Source organism: Canis lupus, chromosome 16, assembly GCF_048164855.1.
Source record: "Canis lupus baileyi chromosome 16, mCanLup2.hap1, whole genome shotgun sequence".
Taxonomy (NCBI): domain Eukaryota; kingdom Metazoa; phylum Chordata; class Mammalia; order Carnivora; family Canidae; genus Canis; species Canis lupus.
The window spans coordinates 42,273,053-42,288,125 of record NC_132853.1 but is presented as its reverse complement, the minus strand read 5'-3'; the positions used below and the strand labels follow the sequence as shown (position 1 = coordinate 42,288,125).

At 39.5% G+C, this 15,073-nt stretch overlaps 1 protein-coding gene across 11 annotated transcripts in view; it reads left to right on the top strand.

Annotated features, from left to right (window-relative positions):
- The window catches only part of GPATCH8 (G-patch domain containing 8), a 117,683-nt gene that overhangs the window by 6,719 nt on the left and 95,891 nt on the right, over nucleotides 1–15,073 (top strand). The window lies entirely within an intron of this gene.

The window sequence follows — 15,073 nt, the reverse complement described above, 5'->3', positions numbered from 1 at the left end:
TCATTGATTTGATATTGCAGTGAACACCAGAAGATGTTGTAATGATTTTCCAGTTATAAAAAGTGAATTGTCCATTTAACTGTGGAAGTCTAACCAAATGTGCTTAATGCATTGTATTAGTGCAAAAATTTAAATATATCTAGCTGAAAGAATGTATCATATTGTCATGCTTATACTAAATGATTTGTTTAGGACTTAACAAATGCATTTAGTTTATTAGACATAATATAGGAATTTATGGAAGAAAAAATAGCCAAAGTTGCTTTAGCATTGTGCGTAGGTTAATAACATAATATTTTAGTAAGTGCCATAGATAGTAAGAAAGTTAGGGCCAGAATAGTAGTTTCCTGTTACTTTATTTTTACCAACAGTGTTGGAGTAAGATAAATCTTGAGTTGTGTCACTTAAACAACCAGAAGGTATCTTTGTAATATTAATTTGGTCTCATCTCATTATTTGTCATAATTACTGTCAATTATTTGTCATAATCCTTCTCACTCTGGCAGTGACATTGATTTCAAAGAGGAATTTCAATTTATCTGTTTCATAGAATTGAAGTACAAAACAGGTCTTCAGATTTGAAGTTGTAATAGAAAAAAGTCATTGATCATGTTTGTATTTCATGATATTATTTTAAACAATGATCGTTGAAAAAGTCAGTACTTTCTTAAGGTTCAGGTAACATTTTCCAGTGTTGAGAGGGAGGAGTAGCTTACTTTTTCGCCCTTTTTTGTAAATAGTACTGATTAAAAATTAATATTTTAGATCTTGACTATACAAGAAGCTAACGCTGATGCTTGTGGATTATATGTTGTAGTGTCAGTAATTTCCCTTGTTGCTATTAGTAAAGCTATAAGTAAAATTATGAGGTATCTTAAAAGAAGGAGCAAAATGCTTGAAAATTTAATTGGTTTAATAACTACTTTAGGGTATCTCCAACAAGAGATTACCTTCAGAGTATTTTCTTTTCTTTTTTTTTAAAGAATTATTTATTTATTTATTCATGAGAAGGGGGGGGGGGGGCAGAGACACAGGCAGAGGGAGAAGTAGGCTCCATGCTAGGAGCCTGATGTGGGACTCAATTCCGGGTCTCCAGGATCACACCCTTGGCTGCAGGCGGCGCTAAACCGCTGCGCCACCAGGGCTGCCCACCTTCAGGGTATTTTCTAATAGATGAACTTATTTTTTAAAAGATTGTTAAAATAATATTTGAATGGTGGTTGTACTAAGAAATATGTATATGTTTGTGAAGGAAACTTGGTTAAGAATTGTTTTTCGGGCAGCCTGGGTGGCTCAGCGGTTTAGCGCCGCCTTCAGCCCATGGTGTGATCCTGGAGACCCGGGATCCCATGTCAGGCTCCCTGCATGGAACCTGCTTCTCCCTCTGCCTGTGTCTGTGCCTGTGTGTGTGCATGTGTCTCATGAATAAATAAATAAAATATTTTTATTTTATTTTATTTTATTTTATTTTTATTATTTTTTTTAATAAAATATTTTTTAAAAGTGTTTTTCAAGGAGCTTTTGTTTTGTTATAGTTTGAGAGATAACAAAAGTAACAATACTTATTATTCATACTTAATATTCAACTTAAATTCATCACTGATTTTTCAGCATGATTAACAGATGAATAGTATAGTCAGTAAATGCAAAATTCAAAGTAAGTGAGAGAACCCTTCAAATGGAATGGTTGGGGCATACCTTTATGAAGAAATTAGCATTTAAGCTGGATCTTGTAAGATAGGATTGCATCTTTGCAAGGAAAAGAATGGGAGGCATTCAGCTGGGAGAAAATAGGCAGGGCAAAAGTATGGAAGTGGAACAAGAATTGTTCTAGCTATTTTTTAAATTTAGTTTTATTTATTTTTAGAAATTTTATTTGACAGAGAGAGTGAGAGCGCCCCCCCCAAAAAAAGCATGGGGGGGGTGCGGAGGGAGAGGGAAAAGCAGACTCCCTCCCCACTGAGCAGGAGCCTGGGATCCTGACCTGAGCTGAAGGCAGATGCTTAAAACTAAGCCACCCAGGTGCCCCTGTCCTAGCTATTTAAGTAAGGTGTTTAAACAGGAGATAGGGATCCCTGGGTGGCGCAGCGGTTTGGCGCCTGCCTTTGGCCCAGGGCGCGATCCTGGAGACCCGGGATCAAATCCCACATTGGGCTCCCGGTGCATGGAGCCTGTTTCTCCCTCTGCCTGTGTCTCTGCCTCTCTCTCTATCTCTCTCTCTCTCTCTATCATAAATAAGTAAATAAAAAAATTAAAAAAAAAACAGGAGATAGACATCAAAACAATTTTTCTTATTGGAAGATGAATTCAGATACAATTGTTAGATGTGCTATACATACAGTTAAAGCTGTGATAACCAGTTCCCATTAATCAGAGTTAATGTGAGTGGGGGCAAGAGGGTAGATTGTAACAGTGGACTGTGATTTTAAGCTTAGTGGGGATAAGGGGTGGAGGGAAAAGTTAGATCAATGGATTGTAGGCTCTGATGGGGTTTAAGAATTGGAATGATGGAAAAAAAAAGAATTGGAATGATGGGAGGTGGGTGGGAGATGGGAAAAATATAAAAAAGATTAAGAGTGTACTTACTGTGATGAGCACTGAGTAATGTGTAGACTTGTTGAATCATTATATTGTACACTTGAAACTAATAACATTGTTAACTACACTTCAATTAAAAACAATTATTGGAGGGGAGGTGCTAGAGGGAACCAGCTGTTGTGATTGGGAGAGCACAGTGTTTGAAATAGAGGTAATGGAAGGATTGAGATTATTGGTAATGACTATGAGAGTAAAATGGCTAAAGTAGGATGGAGGACAAGATCATAGGAAAGGAAGTTAGGAAACTAAGCAGAGTGTTATAAAATCATCTAACCTAAAAAAAAAAAATTAACCAGATATAAGAATGGTAGTATTGTATAGTTGTATACTGTCATGGTTTATTTTAGTAAGTGCCCTTGTATACATTCTTGTCTAATTCTTCCAGTAACTCAATGAGTTAAGTGGGAACTCTATTTTAGAGGTGATGAAACTGAGACCCATATAAATCAAGTATTTTGCCTAATACAGAGCAGGATTTTGAACTTTGTCTCTGATTTTTGTTTTGTTTTCTAGTGGTTTTTTTTTTTTTAAGATTTTATTTATTTATTCATGATAGACACAAAGAGAGAGGCAGACAGGCAGAGAGAAGCAGGCTCCATTCAGGGAGCCTGATGGGGGACTCCATCCTGGAACTTCGGGATCATGCCCTGAGCCAAAGGCAGATGCTCAACTGCTGAGCCACCCAGGCGTCCCTGTTTTCTGGTGTTCTTTTTTGCTGTGGTATATAGATTGGCCTCTTCTGGAGATGAGTGTTGGTATGGCCTACGGTATGCAAAGCACCATTTCCTTTTAATACGTGACAGCATTTTCTAACAATTAGCTAACTAGTAGGAAATGTTAGATATGTTTATCGTTTTTTTTAAAAAATTTTTATTTATTTATTATAGTCATCCCAGAGAGAGAGAGAGAGAGAAAGAGAGAGAGAGGCAGAGACATAGGCAGAGGGAGAAGCAGGCTCCATGCACCGGGAGCCCGACTTGGGATTGGATACCGGGTCTCCAGGATCGCGCCCTGGGCCAAAGGCAGGCGCTAAACCGCTGCGCCACCCAGGGATCCCTGTTTATCGTTTTTTTTTTTGTTTTTTTTTTCTGGGACATTTGGGTGGCTCAGCGGTTGAGTGTCTGCCTTCAGCTCAGGTTGTGATTCCGGTTCCTGGGATCGAGTCCGCGTCAGGCTCCCCATGGGAGCCTGCTTCTCCCTCTGCCCATGTCTCTGCCTCTCTGTCTCTCTTGAACAAATAAATAAATTTTTTTTCTGATAAAATTTTGGTTTTATAAACTCACTTGGTTATTTATGGCTTCTTGCTGGCCTTTTCACTATATGTAGGTTTACCAGACAATTCCATTTTCCAAACATTTATTGAATGCCCATGTGTTAGCATGTCATCATAAAGGATAAGAAACAAGGTAAAATCAATGCATTTTGTTCATTTGTTTCAGTAAAAAAAAGTAGATGGGAGAGGAGGATGGTACTTCTACTGGATATTGTCAAATTAGGGTACTATAAACTTACCCTTGACTATGGCAGCATCAGAATTTGATTGCTGTGATATCTAGTGATGATACTATCAGCTACTGTTTGTTGGGTATGTATTACATTTGTGACCCTATGCCAAGGTATTTTGGAGATATATACCTAATCGAAATAACTTCCAAACCAGTTGGTGGTATCCCTCCTTTTACAGGTGAGAAAAATGAAAATCAGAGAAATTGAGGCCACAGTTAGAAAACTCAGATTTGAACCTTGAACACTCCTAAGGACTTTTCCTGTTCTTGATTTTCTTAAGTATCAGATTCAAACTCACTAACTTGGCTTTTAAGACTCTCGAGCATCTGGAGGGGTGCTTGGGTGGCTTAGTGAATTAAGTGTCTGCCCTTGGCTCCTCCGGTCATGATCCTGGGGCCATGGATCAAGCACTTGTCCTTGGCTCTTCCCCCATGCTCAAGTGCACCCCCCAATAAATGCATAATTTTTTTTATTTTTAAAGATTTTATGTATTTATTCATGAAAGATAGAGAGAGGCAGAGACACAGGCAGGGGAGAAGCAGGCTGTATACAGGGAGCCTGATTCGGTTTCGATCCTGAGACTTCGGGATCTTGCCCTGAACCAAGGCAGACAGACGCCCAACCCCTGAGCCATCCAGGTTAAAAAAAAAAAAAAAAAAAAGACTCGAGCATCTGGACAGGGCACCTGGCTAGCTCAGTCAATGGAGTATGTGACTCTTGATCTTGGGATTGTGAATTTAAGCCCCACGTTGGGCATAGAGATTATTTAATTAAAATCTTAAAGACTCTTGAGCATCTGGTCCTGTTGCAACCGGTATGTATCTTTTCTTTTCCCTTTGTTGTCCTGCCATCCATCAGTTTTCTATTGTTACCTGGATATGCTAGGCTCTTTTCTTATTTAAAAAAAAAAATATTGTTGTTGTTGTTGTTTTAGATCTTATTTGAGAGAAAATGAGGGGGAGAGGGAGAGGGAGAAGCAGATTTTCAGCGAGCAGGGAGCCTGATGCCAGGCTCAATCCCAGGACCTTGAGATCATGACCTGAGTTGAAGGCAGACACATAACTAAACCACCTGGGTGCCCCACTAGGCTCTTTTATTATTTTGTTTTTGCATATGTTCTTACCTATTTGGAATTCCTACTAATGTACTTATGTTCTTCAACTCTGTTTTGGTGTCACCTCAGACGTCTTCCTAGGTAGAGTTACTTCATTTTCTGTGTTCCCACAGCACTATGGTCATTTCATTCAGTAATAACACTTTTACTGGTAATAGTAGCAGCTAACAGTATAGAGTGCTTATTCTTTGTTGTGTGCACCATTATTTCATGTAATCTCCCAGTAAGGCAGGTTTTATTATCCCCATTTTACAATGAAAAACTTAGCCAGATCACACAGCTAGCAAGTTGAAGAGGTAGCTTTCAGATAGTTTGGACCAGTCTCAGCCTTTAAGCACTGTAGTTTTTTGTTTTTTTGTTTTACCTCTCCTGTGTAATTCCTTGTGATTTATCTCATTGTACTGGACTTAGAACTGCTTGAATGTGGAGTCTTGTTTTATTTTTCTAGCATCGAACCAAGGTCTAGCACCTAGAAGTTGCTCAGATATTTGAATTAATGGTTAAGTCAGATATGTAAGGAGAGACTTAGTAGAGCCTGGGAAGAATGTAGACTTGGGGACTCAGCTTCCTATTGTACTGTGGATATCTAGGTTGAACTATTACTTTCTGTGATATTTTATAAAGTCAGTTAAGGGACACTTCATAAATGGAGGCTGTACTATGGCCAGTTATAACTTCACTTTATTATATACTGTATGTAATTACAGCAATCAGTTTTTAGTTGTACTTTTGTGTGAAATACTGTACATACACTTGTTTTTCTCTGAACTAGTACAGAAGTTTTGTCACACTTTTGGATAGAGATCTATCAGACCAGCCAGTGGTAAAAGAAATAATATATATTACTATGGGTCCCAGATGAATTTTTTTTAAGATTTTATTTATTTATTTAGAGAGCTAGCAAGGGGAGGGGCAGAGGGAAAGAGAGAATCCCAAGCAGACTCCACACTGAGCACAGAGCCCTATGGGTTCAAACTTACAACCTTGAGATCATGACCTAAGCTGACATCAAGAGTCAGATGCTTAACCGACCCAGCCATCCAGTCACCTACAAGTTGCTAATTTTTCAGTGTATGGCTTTTATTGAAAACCAGTTCTTTCTTGTTCAAATTATCTAGAAAATTTGATATGTCAAACAGGTGTGCCTGTATTTTTAGACTAGTATGTGATATGCTCATACCCTTGACCTAGTGTAATATGTTTTCAAGTTCTTAGTTATTTGCTGAGATGGCTAGCCAATTCTCTTTCCTGCCAATTTACATAGAATTAAATTTAATAAAGAATTTTTCTCCTGGTGTCAACAGTGCTTTAAAATAATTATTTTGTACCTCTTTAAACAGTAATGCAGTAATGCTATAGTGTAATAATCTGGATGTTACAGTTGAGGAAACAGGCCCAGGCCTGGACAGTTTTGGTAATTTGCCTAAGGTTTTACGGCTACCAAATGGTTATGATCAGATTTCTGGTGTCTCTGACTTCAGAGATCTTTGGTTTTTATAATAATAGTATACCAGAAGTCATTGTAAATCAGACCATATGATTCTGAAAACAAAAGTGAAGAATTGGGGTTTTTGAGGAATTGACCACATTAATGTTCCTGTCCACTTTCTAAGTGGAAATAAATTTTAAGTATACTAATAAAATGAGACAATAATCCCCTAGAATGTTCATTTCTTTCTGGATAGAGTTTTTCCTCCTGAGACATTTTCTTTCTAAATTGTTTAGGATAATACTAGAATTAGTTTATTTGAAATGAGTAGAGGGAGGGGGACAGAGATGAAAATGAAAGTCTCTTATTTATTTGGTGACAGAGGAGGACTAGTTTTGTCCACAGATGGAATATGAAGCTATCCTGTATGACTCTGTTTGTTAAACCTACTTTTTTTTTTTTTGGTCTGTTGCAGGTAAAATCAGCTTCATTACATGTTTTGAATTTAGAAAGTCCAAATTATAAACATGCTTGTTATTTGTCAGGTAGGGCAATGATCAATATATCCCGATAGTGACATTAGACAGTCTCTAAGGGGATAATATAAGTATAGTATAAAAGATAAATGTTGGTTGGAGAGATTTGAACCAGAGAGATAGGAATGTCCATAATATGCAGCCTAATAACCAGAGCCAGGTGCTAAAAGATAGGGCTAGTATGAGTGGTACAATATTGCCAATGATAAAACTATTTTAACCTTGGCTCATACCTAGTTTAGATGGGAAAAATACAAGGATCCCTGGGTGGTTGAGCGGTTAAGCATCTGCCTTTGGCTCAGGGTGTGATCCTGGAGTCCCAGGATTGAGTCCCACGTTGGGCTCCCTGCATGGAGCCTGCTTCTCCCTCTGCCTGTGTCTTTGCCTCTCTCTCTGTGTGCCTCTCATGAATAAATAAAGTCTTAAAAAAAAAATAAAATAAATGGGAAAAATTAGAAAGGATTTAAAACTTTAGTGTATATAATCCTTTTGTTAAATAATGGATTTGACTGTTGATCAGAGATCTTGGATCTGTGACTTTGACTATGAGTAATATTTTTTTCATTATTTTGGGGGGACTTGTGTTAAACTTTAATAGTCATAGGAAGATAGAGGAGAATATCACCTCTTTAGGGTCTTGAATATTGTGTTTTGCTATTTGAGATTATGGTCTGTTTGGTTGTGATCTTTAAGAATTGTCCCGATAACTTATCCTCTTCTCTAGTTTTAATTTTCCCTATTAATTATCATATAGTTAACCACTGGAAAAGGTACACACGTGGGATTGTATAAATTCCAAAATCATCACTGGTTAGCAAATAACAACATTCCACTTATATGGATAAATTTAGGGCAGTCTCTGTCTCTATTTATATTGAAATGATCATCACAGCTAAATTTATAATAGAGAAGTTTCCACATTTGTCCTGTGCTTGGAAGCAGAATCCTTGACCTATAAGGAACAAGAGCTACTGTGTATTTTAATGACATGCAGGTCAGCCAGGTTCTCTATTCATTTATAATTAGACCTGCCACAAATTGAAGCTTTTGTTGAGAGAGGCAGTTGAGAAAAGTCTGTTGGGTGTATGTTTTAAAATAATTTTTTTTGAATAGTGAAATTGCTTCTAGTTTGATCCTTTTCAACTTATATTTCTGAGTAGCATAAATGAAAAACTATATTTCAACTCTGAGGGGATCCCTGGGTGGCGCAGCGGTTTAGCGCCTGCCTTTGGCCCAGGGCGCGATCCTGGAGACCCGGGATCAAATCCCACATCGGGCTCCCGGTGCATGGAGCCTGCTTCTCCCTCTGCCTGTGTCTCTGCCTCTCTCTCTCTCTCTCTCTCTCTCTCTCTGTGACTATCATAAATAAATAAATAAAAATTAAAGAAAAAAAAACTATATTTCAACTCTGAAAGCAGATAGTTTGTAGACAGGAAGAGTTAATTTAGGCAATGGAATAAGTGTTTCAAGCAGTCATTAAAACTAAATTTTAGGAATACTCTAACATAGGATCTGTGAATTTTCACTAGGATGACCATATGTTATACTTTATGCCTAGCATTTCCTAGCATGTTTACTGTTAGTACTGCCTTTAACTCTCAAAGTACCCTGGTTTGTATGATACATTATGTGATCCTCCTGGATCTAATGGGATTTGAGAGATCTAAATGAAATTTTGGGGCAGCCCTGGTGGCGCAGTGATTTAGCGCTGCCTGCAGCCCAAGGCCTGATCCTGGAGACCCGGCATTGAGTCCCACGTCCGGCTTCCTGCGTGGTGCCTGCTTCTCCCTCTGCCTGTGTCTCTGCCTCTCTCTGTGTCTCAATAAATAAATAAAAATCTTAAAAAAAATAAATGAAATTTCGAAAGCAGAGTGAAGCAGAAAAAAATACTTAAGATCTCTCTTGAAGCCTTCAGATAACCAAATGCCATATTGACTATTTTTAGAAAGAATGAATTTTTTTTTAAAGATTTTTATTCATGAGAGAGGCACTTTGATTTTTTTTTTTTCTCAGTACTAATGTGTGGAGATTAAACCATAATGAAAAGGCTTTTGTTTTTTATTTTTACTTGCTTAGAGTGCTCAGGAGAGAGAATGGGAGCAGGAGAGGAAGGGGAAAGGGAGAGAGAATCTCAAACACATGGGTCTTGATCTCTTAACACCAGAGATCATGACCTGAGCTGAACTCAGAAGTTGGATACTTAACCAGTTGAGCCACCCAGGTGTTCCAAGGGAGAGAGAGAATCCCAAGCAGGCTCCATGCCTAGCTCAAAGCTGGATGCAGGGCTTGATCCCACAACTCTGAGATCATGACCTGAGCTGAAATCAAGAGTTGGACTCTTTTTTTTTTTTTTTTTTTTTTAAGAGTTGGACTCTTAACTGAATAAGCCACCCAGATGCCCCAGTACTGGTACAATAATGTTAATTTAACCATAGACCTTATTTGAATTTTACATTTATCTACTAATGTTTTTTTTTTTTTTTCTTTTTTTATTTTTATTTATTTATTTTATTTATGATAGTCACAGAGAGAGAGAGAGAGGCAGAGACACAGGCAGAGGGAGAAGCAGGCTCCATGCACCGGGAGCCCGACGTGGGATTCGATCCCGGGTCTCCAGGATCGCGCCCTGGGCCAAAGGCAGGCGCCAAACCGCTGCGCTACCCAGGGATCCCCTAATGTTTTTTTTCTATTCCAGTATCCCACCCAGGATTCTAAATTGATTGCATGTAGTTATTTTTCTTTATCTCCTCTAATCTGTAATATTTCCTTAGTCTTTCCATATCTTTTGTGATAACTAGGTTTTGACTAACTCTGTTTTCCTTTTTCTTAAATTAAGGAATGATTTTTTAAAAAATTTTTAAGTTTTTTTTTTTTTTTTAATTCATTCATGAGAGACACGGAGAGGCAGAGACATAGGCAGAGGGAGAAGCAGTCTCCATGCAGAAAGCCCGATGTGGGACTTGATTCCGGAACTCTGGGATCACGCCCTGAGTCAAAGGCAGACACTCAACCACTGAGCCACCTAGGCATCCGTCCCCCTCCCTTCTTTTTTTAAGATTTGATTTGATTTGATTTGATTTGATTATTATTTTATTTTATTTTATTTTTAAGATTTTATTTGTTTATTCTTGAGAGACACAGAGAGAGAGAGACAGAGACACAGGCAAAAGGGAGAATCAGGCTCCATGCAGGAAGCCCGATGTGGGACTCGATCTGGAACTCTGGGATCACGCCCTGAGCAAAAGGCACAGGCTCAACCACTGAACCACCCAGGCGTCCCTAACCCTGTTTTCCATATGGCTGTTGTTTCAGAGTTATGGTCAAGGTTATTATTATTATTTTTTAATCTTTAAGTTTCATATAGAATAAAACTATGGTGGAAACATTGGACTAAGAATCAAGCCCCACATTGCTAAGTTACATGCCTGAAACTGATGTAACACTGTTTCAACTATACTCAAATAAAATTATATTTATTGGGCAGCCTGGGTGGCTCAGTGGTTTAGTGCCACCTTCAGCCCAGGGGGTGATCCTGGAGACCTGGGATCGAGTCCCACTTCAGGCTCCCTGCATGGAGCCTATTTCTCCTCTGCCTGTGTCTCTACTTCTCTCTCTCTCTCTCTCTTTGCGTGTGTCTCTCATGAATAAATAAAATCTTTTAAAAAATTACATTTATTGGGATCCCTGGGTGGCGCAGCGGTTTGGCGCCTGCCTTTGGCCCAGGGCGCGATCCTGGAGACCTGGGATCGAGTCCCACGTCGGGCTCCCGGTGCATGGAGCCTGCTTCTCCCTCTGCCTGTGTCTCTGCGCCTCTCTCTCTCTGTGACTATCATAAATAAATAAAAATTTAAAAAAAATTTTAAAAATTACATTTATTCCTACCATACGCCCCATTCCTTCCACCTCCCCTACGACCACCCAAAGAATCAGAAGCCTTTGTGAATTTGGGACAATCTGTGTGTCAGTTTTCTTATTTGTGAAATAGAGATGATTAAGGGGCACATGGATGGCTCAGTTAAGTGTTTGACTCTTGATTTCAGCTCAGGTCATGATCTCAGGGTTGGGGGATTGAGCCCTGCCTGGGGCTCTGTGCTGGGCTTAGAGACTGGTTAAGATTCATTCATATTCCACCCCCCCACCCCCGCCCTTAGGCACCTGGATGGCGCAGTCACTTAAGTGGCTGACTGTTTTTTTTTTTTTTTTTTAAGATTTGATTTATTTATTCATGATGAGAGATACACAGAGAGAGGTGGAGAAGCAGGCTCCCTGCAAGGAGCCCGATGTAGGACTTGATACCAGGACCCCAGGATCACGACCTGAGCCAAATGCAGACGTTAAACTACTGAGCTACTCAGGTGCCGCTGAAAACTTTGTTTTAAATAAACCTTTTATTTTAGAACAGTTTTAGATTTATAGAAAGATTACTAAGATAGTAAGAGCTCCCATAGATATGCACCAAATTTCTCTCATTAACATCTTATATTAGTGTGTGCACATATGTTACCATACTAATGGACCAACACTGATACAGTATCAATTCGAGTCCATACCTGTATCCTTAGTACTCCCCTCATGACCTTTTCTGTTCCAGGGTCCTACACAAGATACCACATTACATTTAGTTGTCATGTCTCTTTAGACTCTTCTTGGCTGTGAGAGTTTGTTAAAAAAAAATAAATAAATAAATAAAAATAAAACTTTTTAAGGGCAGAAATTTAGTTAATGTTGTTATTGACATTAATTTTAGGTCTAATTTCAAAAATTTTTCAATTTGTGTTAAGTACCCATATGTGTTGCTGGGCTTTTTTTTAAGATTTTTTTTTCTTTTAATTATATATTCGAGAGAGAGAGAGAGAGAGCGAGAGAGAGTCAGAGACACAGGTAGAGGGAGAAGCAGGCTCCATGCCAGGAACCCAACATGGGACCGAATCCTGGGACTCCAGGACCACGCCCTGGCCCAAAGGCAGGTGCTAAACTGCTGAGCCACCCATGGATCCCCGCTTTTTGTTTTTAAGAGCGGGGGATGGGGGGGTGAGAAGGGGCAGAGGGAGAGGAAGAGAGGGAACCTTAAGTAGGCTTACAACCCTGAAATCATGACCTGAGCAGAAATCAAAAGTTGGATGTCCCACTGAGCCACCCAGATCCCTCAGTTCCTATATATGTTCTATAGCACAGAGGGACCCTCTAATTTTTATTGTATATTCATTTAATCTTTTACAAATTTTTTTAAGTAATCTCTGTACCGCATGTGGGTGGGACTTGAGTTCATGACCCCGAGATCAAGAGTCATGCTCTTCTGACTGAGCCAGCCAGGCACACCCATATTTGTTTATTCTTTTAAAGCAAACACTTTGACTTACACATTTGTGTTTATGACATTGTTAGGTACACTTAACAATTTACTGATATATAAGCCTTCATTAGGAGCATGGATCTGTAATTGAACATTGTTGCTCTAGGAAAAAGATTTGCTTTTAAGTGATCTGGTTCAGGGAAAACCAGGAACTGCTTGCTGCTTTTTTTTTTTTTGTTTTAAGATTTCATTTATTCATCAGAGAGAGATTGAGAGAGAGAGAGAGAGGCAGAGACAGGCTCCATGCAGGAGCCTGACATGGGACTCCATCCCGAAATGGGACTCGATTTTGGGTCTCCAGGATCACACCCTGGGCTGAAGGCGGCGCTAAACCGCTGAGCCATCAGGGCTGCCCGCTGCTTCTGGTTAAAGAAAGAAGCTAAGTTTCATATTTCTTTGAGCACCTTTTTCGGGAGGGAGGGGAGATTTTTTTTTTTTTTAATTTGTCAAATTTTAATTTGACACAAGCAGGGGGAGTGACAGGCAGAGGGAGAGGGAGAAGCAGGCTCCCACAGAGCAGGGAGCCTAATGCGGGGATCGATCCCAGGACCCTGGAATCCTGACCTGAGCTGAAGTCAGCCGCTTAACTGACTGAGCTACCCAGGTGCCCCTTCTTTGAGTACCTTAATGGCCAACAAATATAGTCTTTTTTTTTTTTTTTTAAATATAGTCTTTCTTAACTTCTCTTTCTTTAAGGAAGGTGGTATGTCTGTCCCTCCCAATAAATGTCCATTGTGTTTGATCTCCAACAGTTTCCCCTTTTGTTTTCTGTATATTTGCTTTCTTCCCTTTAAATCCTAATAAAGTTATTTTATTTTTAAAAAGACATACCCATTTTAGAGAGAGTGAGCATGAGTTGGTGGGAGGGGCAGAGGGAGACAGTCTGCAGACACCCCAATGAGTATGGAGCCCATTGTGGGACTTGATCTCACCAACCTTGAGCTGAAACCATGAGTCAGATGCTCAACCGACTGAGCCACCCAGGTTCCCCATCCTACTAAACAGTTTTAAAAACCTGTCTTACTATATCACTCTACTGAGCTGTACATCATACAAAGCCAGCCTTGTACCCCTTTACTCCCTCAATGGGAGTCCCCACACTTCTTTCCTGAACCTGGCTAAGATCCAGTTTACTTCCACTTTGAAGTCATATCTGACTCTGTTCCTCCAGGTCTTTGTTTATATCTATTATGGTACTTACCAAACTTACAATTCACTTTTTTCCTGTCTCCTTCTCCATATTCCTTAAGTCCAGGCACCTTTTCCTTCATCTGTATGCCCTGTGCTAGAACAGTTCTTAGTGGATGGCATATAATTAATGAATATTATGTGTTGGGCTAGAATTGTGTGTCCTTTTATGTAATAAAAGTGAAGAGGCTGGTTCATACAACTTTTTCTTTAAAGTTAACTAGTGCAAAGATGTAATACTTCCACATTTTTTCTCTTGCCTCCTAACTATTCAGTCTTCTTAAGGTGAATTGCACTGTTCAGATTATGTCCATTAAGGAAGGGTGTTGGTTTTTTTAAAAAAGATTTTATTTATTTATTGAGAAAGCATGGGGGGAGGAGCAGGGGAAGAAGAACAAGGACAGACTGCCTGCTGAGTGTGGAGTCACACTCGGTGCTTGATCCCAGGACCCTGAGATCATGACCTGAGCCAAAACCAAGAGTCACTGACTGAACCACCCAGGCGTCTCCAAGGAAGGGTGTTTTTTTGTAAAATACTTTTCTCCAGACATTTTGTTAGACTGAATTGGTAGTTAGAATTTAAATCTTATACTTAGTTTAGGTATGTTACTTGATCAAGTAGCCTCTTGTTACAGGTCAGAAAACTGTGTTAACATTAACATTGTCTTGGGCGCCTAGGTGGCTTAGTCAATTGAGTTCTGCTCAGGTTGTGATCCCAGGGTGGCTCCCTGCTGAGCATTCCCCCTGCCACTCTGTCTCCCTCTGCCATTCCCCTTGCTTGTGCTTTCTCACTCTGTCTCTCAAATAAGTAAATTTAAAAATCTTTAAAAAATTAAAAACTAACATTGTGTCTAATTTTTAAAACACTGTGCCCCAACTTTATTAAAATACATTATTAAAAACAGTACAGATGTAATATTAAAAGTGAATAGTGGCGCAGCGGTTTGGCTCCGCCTGCAGCCGGGGGTGTGATCCTGGAGACCCAGGATCGAGTCCCACATCGGGCTCCCTGCATGGAGCCTGCTTCTCCCTCTGCCTGTCTCTCTCTCCTTCTCTCTCTCTGTGTCTCTATGAATAAATAAATAAAATCTTTAAAAAAAATAAAAGTGAATATTTTTAAAATGCAGCCTAATGGTAGAAAGTGAAAGAAAGCCCTACTTCATTTTATTTCTTTTTTCTTTTAAGATTTTATTTATTCATGAGAGACAGAGGGAGAGGCAGAGGGAGAAGCAGGCTCCCTGCAGGGAGCCTGATGTGGGACTGGATCCCAGAACCCTCGGAACCCTCGGATCTCGGCCTGAGCCAAAAGGCCCTGAGCCAAAGGCAGACCCTCAAGCTCAACCGCTGAG